Source organism: Myxine glutinosa, chromosome 13, assembly GCF_964187855.1.
Source record: "Myxine glutinosa chromosome 13, kmMyxGlut1.1, whole genome shotgun sequence".
Taxonomy (NCBI): domain Eukaryota; kingdom Metazoa; phylum Chordata; class Myxini; order Myxiniformes; family Myxinidae; genus Myxine; species Myxine glutinosa.
The window spans coordinates 60,503,186-60,509,185 of NC_136273.1; the positions used below are offsets into that span (position 1 = coordinate 60,503,186).

At 44.4% G+C, this 6,000-nt stretch overlaps 1 protein-coding gene across 4 annotated transcripts in view; it reads left to right on the forward strand.

Moving 5' to 3' along the window:
* The window catches only part of LOC137438373 (fibronectin type III domain-containing protein 3B), a 320,604-nt gene that overhangs the window by 62,281 nt on the left and 252,323 nt on the right, over positions 1–6,000 (forward strand). Inside the window, exon 1 of one of the 4 annotated variants that reach the window (XM_078767594.1) lies at positions 2,350–2,368. The exons of the other annotated variants lie outside the window; for them this stretch is intronic. The gene's annotated coding sequence lies outside the window, so the exon portion shown is untranslated. Of the gene's footprint in view, positions 1–2,349; positions 2,369–6,000 lie in introns of those variants that run through there. 4 annotated transcript variants of the gene reach the window in all.

A 6,000-nucleotide genomic window follows, 5' to 3' on the forward strand; every position in this document is an offset into this window, starting at 1 on the left:
CCTGCACACTACCTTGTGGTATATACCACTAAAAACCGGTGACCATGATGCGGCTCCATTCACGATAATTCTTTGTGTCCTTTGAGATGGAAAGGCTCTTATCCATGTCAGGGCCTTCCTGACACTCTGTAAGTTGACGGATTACCTCGGAGTCGTTGATACTATTAAATGTTCTTCTGAAATCTAGGGAGAACTCCTAATCTAGAACTCCATGGTCCATTTGTCCAGTACCCAGAGTAACTTTGTATCACGTGATCTTCCTGGCATGAAGCCATGTTGACAGTCAACAAGCATGCCACACTCAACCATGTGCTTCATCAATAGATCACCTATCAGGCTTTCCATGGTCGTTCCAGTGACTGACATGAGGCTGACTGGACCATAGTTTGCAGCACTCGTTCGGCTTCCTTTTGAAACTTTTGTGGAGATCAAAGTATTTATTTATTTATTATTTTGATACAGTGTTTGAACGTTCATCCAAACCCATCACCTTTTCTCACCTCGGTCTGTACAAACGATAACAACCGTCAATCATGGGGTTACTCGGTCATGTGATTATGAGCGCCCGTCTGGGTCCTCCTCCACCTGATGGGGGGACATCCGCACACCGTTCCTCGAGCTAACGCGTGTGACATGAGCTGGTCTGTTTGAACTTTACGTCACTTGGACCAGGAAGGAAGTCCTTCCTTTTCTACCCGAGACGTACCAAGCTTCACGCGATGGAGTTCTCTCGTGTCATCGGCATCGGCGACGTCGTTGTCACTGAACCGAGCATCATTGAGCGGTGTGCCGTTTGGCGCTGATGATCCGATACCACGACGATCATCGTCTTTACACCGTTTACACTTGGCCTCGGCTCGGCTCTCGTGTTTACACTCTTGTCTTCCGTTCCTTTGATCTTTCCAGAGCAGACACAACGTGCTCCGTGCATGAAGACAAAAACAATGAATTAGCTTGATTTTTTCCCATTGTCGGCTTCCATCCGAGTGTTTTTTCTCACCACATCATGGAAATGTTTAGAAATCGTTGTTGGGGTCCTGGCACATTTCACTGTCAATCTGGATCTCTTTACATACAGTGGCACTATTCAAACTAATAATTGGCAACACACTGGGTTATCTTCACTTTGTTGTTGCTTATGCGGTAAAACTTTCCAATTTGTGGCATTCGTCGCTCACCTGGTACTTCTTTTTGCATAGAACGTGATTAAGGAAGTTGCTAAGTGAGTTGATCAAATGACAGCAGTTATACCCGTTTAGCTATAACATGTGCATAAGTTTTCACTTTTGTCGATTTGATTCATTGTTAAACTTTACTTTTTCTGTTTATTTCTTTTCACCCTTACCACTGAAGATATGTTTTAACTTCCACTGCTCCTGCACCCACTGCCACCAACACTTTTCCACACACACACACACACACACACTCGTACATATATATACACACACACGAAGGTGGATACATCGAGACCTGAGAGGGCTCCATTCCACCTTCTGAAACCCGCATTTTTGGAGATAACAACCATCGACAAACACACACACAAACACACATACACACACACTTTATTAATCTATATATTTTCCCATTTACTGTCCAACTCAGATAAGATTTATTTCCCTGGTTATATAAAAGTTCCAGGCCAAGACGTATTTTACCGGCTATATAAAAGTTCCGGGCCAAGACGTATTTTGCCGGCTATATAAAAGTTCCAGGCCAAGACGTATTTTACCGGCTATATAAAAGTTCCGGGCCAAGACGTATTTTACCGCTATATAAAAGTTCCGGGCCAAGACTTATTTTACCGGTTATATAAACGTTTCAGACCCATGATGATAATGCGTTTGAACGATGCTTGTTATTCATTACACCGAAACTGATCAACACTGCAGGAATGATTTCCTTGCATTTCCTTTTTCAAAAGATTGTTTTCAGACATTAAGAGTTGTCTCCTCACCTCTCTTTTCTGACTCCTTGTATTTATGGCCGATGGATTATGATTTCTTCTTTTTTAACGTTCATCCACAGTATTCATACTGATGAACCTGAATCAATCATTTAAAGTTGTTTTGAGAATAACTAACAACATCGTTGTATCTGAGGCACTAATCTGTGTGCTCGTAGCTCTCCATTCAAACTAAGAGCTTTCCATAAACAACCAGAGTTTGAGCTTAAGGTCTGGATGCCACGTGTGACTTACGGCATGAAAGAGAATTCTTCTTTCTTAGGCTTTCCTCACCCTGTCTCAACTAGTGCCCGGTGAGCCCCCTCCTCTGTCTCTTGCCTTTCGCTACCCTTCGTGAAATTCTTCCCGCTTTGCCGGACGATGAGGAGGAAGACGATGAGGATAGGGAGACGGTAAGACTGCGAGGTGAGTATACAAGCGGGCATTGATATGGGCCATTAGGGTGTGAAAGGATCACCGTCGAATCGGGGATCGTAGATAGTTCTCTGTACCTCAACGTCCATAATTAATACTAAATGAATGGAGACGCGTAGCGGGACGACTACGTGAAACGGGGATCAGAGACGCAGGTTGAGCTCGGAAATTCACGGCATTTGACCAAGGCACGTTGGGATATGTTCGAGCCCAAGGGTCATTCGTTGTGACTTTATAGCTCTAGTTTCAGGTTTGCTTGCTGGGCAGGGCAGTCTCTCACTTTACCAGTTCTCATCAAGTCCATTAGATTCTCAGTCCATCCCATCACCATAATTGAGATGTTTTTTTCAAACTTTCGGGTTCCACAAACAATGCCAACCACTTGAGGTGGAGATTAAAACCTCTGGCTTTTAGCATAACCAAACTTGAGGAAAGGGTGAGTTTTCCTGGTGCAGAGAGGCCTTGGATTTGGCTTTGTTGAATTCATTTGCTATCTGCATGCCTTTGCCTTGCCTCTTTGGATTGCCAAGGTTCACAGCATAAAGTTTTCAAATTCTTTGACTCGTCTGGGAATTGCTGAAGGGGTTATCTTCAGGATTGAAAGTATGGACTTGGATTGTCCAGACATTTAACACCTGTAGTCGTGCAGCCCAGTACTTGAACCTTTTCTTGGTATTAGTTGTTATTTTGTGACACAATACAGATTTTCCATCAGTTTTTCCCATCATGGCACTTCCATGATGGTTTGTTTATTTCTTTATTCCAAAATCCCACATGTGGTCACACTATACAGTATTCTCCTTACAATGATGCCACTGTCACTTTCAGTCAATTGGGAACCTGAAATATTACTTGTAGTCATACTGCTCTATACATTAAAAACTCTTGTGGATGAAGTGGAGTAATTTATCATTAAATTGGGACCTGCAGTTTGTATTCATGCGATTGTATGGATAGACGTCCTTTTTAACGTGGTTTTGCAATGTAATAGGGCTTGTCGGATATATAGTGTGATCAAAAGTATAATGCATGTTGGGGTTTTCCAACACTAACCCACGGGAGGTGAAGTGGGAAAGATGCAGTGGGAAGGCGGGAGGGCATGTGGGGAATTGGATAAACGAGGGCAGAGGGGGGAGAGATTATCGGCGAGAAAGAAGAAAAAAAGGAGTGATGAGAAAATGGAATTGTATCGGAAGCAAGCAGGCAAAGAAATGCGTCGTCGTGATGGAAGGTGAGAAAGGAATGGTTGGGAATAAAGGATGTAGGGAAGAGGAAGGGGTCGTTAGGCATCGCCTTAGGTGGGTAAAAGAAGTGTGGACTGAGAATGGGAATGAAAGAGAGATTGAAGGAGTATATGCGTAGAAAAATCGAGACAGAGACCGCTTGATCTTGCAGCTGACTGTCGACGTGGCTTTAGCACCGTTCACACCATATCCCTCCCACTCCTCCATCCATGTCTGCCAAACCCTCACTTCTGGACTCCGGTCAAGAAGCATGTTGCTTCTGTACACTGCCAGCATCTGGACTTTTGGGTTCCCCAGGAAAGCATAGCTTGCTTTCCTCCAGAGCCGAGCCTATCTGGTTTGGTTTTTAAAATCTACCTCTGGCACTGCCGTTAGACTCGCAAGTTTTTGATTACGATGCGATCGTCAGAGGTTTTTGGATTTGAATCTAGAACGCTGCTGCCTTTTCACTGGTCGCAGCAGCAGCTGCGTGACGGTTGTGTTTCCGAGCCAAGAAATGTGCCGCGTACATAGGCCCCTGAACCTTAGCACAATTGTCTGGGTTGTTTATGCAGTCTGTGCCGATAACGTAATAAACCGAAGGAAGGAAGAAAGAAAAGGGACAGAGAGACAAACAAACGGAAAACTGAAGTCGAGCGAGAGAGGGAGACGTAGATGAGAAGTCTGGGCCACACGTTATGCGGCACACTGGAGCAGACGGAGTAAGATCCATGAAAGTTACTCTTCTTGTTCCTGCACATCATTCCTTTACTCTCGACTCGTGCTTTTCTCTCAATCGCCCCCTTTCTCACCGCACGTCTGGCCTTGGCGCCCCTGAGCGCAGTCTGTCTGGATGGAGGTCTCTGGCAAAAAATATTCCATCACCTCCGTTCACCTATGACTGCCATACACACGGATCAAACAGCTGGACTTGCGCAGGCCAAGAGAACTCCCTTTGTCAATGGTCCTGAGTCGTGATGGTTGATCTTTGTAGTCATTGAAGAAACTGGGTTCCTAAAACTTGAGCACACGATGTCCTTACTGTCTGTTTCCTTTTCACCACCCAATATGCCATCAGTATAGGAAGGTGAATGAGATTGAGTGAAGAGGGTCAAAGATGGATTTGTGAGGACTGGAAGAGCTGTAGATGAAGGACAAACATCACCTATGGAAGGACTAATTTATGAGCATCCTTGTCTTGTTTTCTTTCTGTCCCTGTCCATTTTTACTCTTCAGTTTCCACTCTCAGGTGCTAATGTAATAATTTGTAAATGCATGTGACTACTCGAACACCGCCTCTTTTAGGTAAAGGCCTCTGGTACTGTACAGAGGAGATCTCTCTGTTTTTACTGTATCCCCTCCTCACCCCTTCCTTTCTATCTTCTTTCCTCTCCCCACCCTCCAAATGTATTTGTCCGATCTGTGTTTGTCCATTTCCGCGATGATGAGCAGTTGCACGAGATGTTCCTTTCATGGGTTTTAGTTAGCACTTGTATATAAGTCGGAATTTGCTGCACCAGGTGTTAAGATTATATTTATAATTGAAACAAACTCTATCGCTGTCCATTTTATTTTAACCATCGTCTTCAACTTTGGTTAACTTGTAAACTTTGGGTTGTGTATATATGCAAAGTCTTGTTATTGTTTTCTGTTTCTGTCCTTTATGGAAACTCCGGTGGACAGTGCTCGACGCTTTTTAGGGATTGAAGGAATGCCATCCGAAAGTCTGTTTGGTTGAGAATACATCGTTAGTATCCCTTCGGAAGACCCGTTCTTTCATCAGGATTGTGGCACAGCATCTTCACTTCTCACTCGACACGATCCACGATTGCTGATGTGCTGCTCCGGTAAAAAATGGGTGGTTGTCAAGGTGAACTCTGAGCCACCACCTACTCACTATGGTGGTTGTATTACTCTGCATTCCCATTTTCCATCAATGGGGATAGTCCACAGCTTTCTCCATAAGAGCTGTACCAATAATTTTATAATGTTTTCTATGTGGCGGGGACATTGACCGTAACACTCGAATGCTAAACGTGAGACCGTTTGACCGATGAGATGACGGACTCTGGTTCTGAGGTTCCCGAGTATTCCATGATGCTTGCGCGTTCTCCTTTTCCTCTTTGCTCTCTCCCTGATCTCCACCACTGCCACGGAGACACTGCCTCACTAGCAAACTATGTAACTTTCCAGAATTCCAAGCCCCTCCTCTCCTCCTACTCCCACACACTCTCGCACTCGGCTCAGTCTTCATCGGCCGTGTGACTTTGCCTTTCCCATGTCTTCATCTGCTCGACACTTCACTCTTTTTTGATCACTTTTTCTGCTTTGACTTTTTCCCATTCCCCTTTATTGTTATTGACAACCGCCTTTCTCCCCTCTATCCTCATTATTCCTATG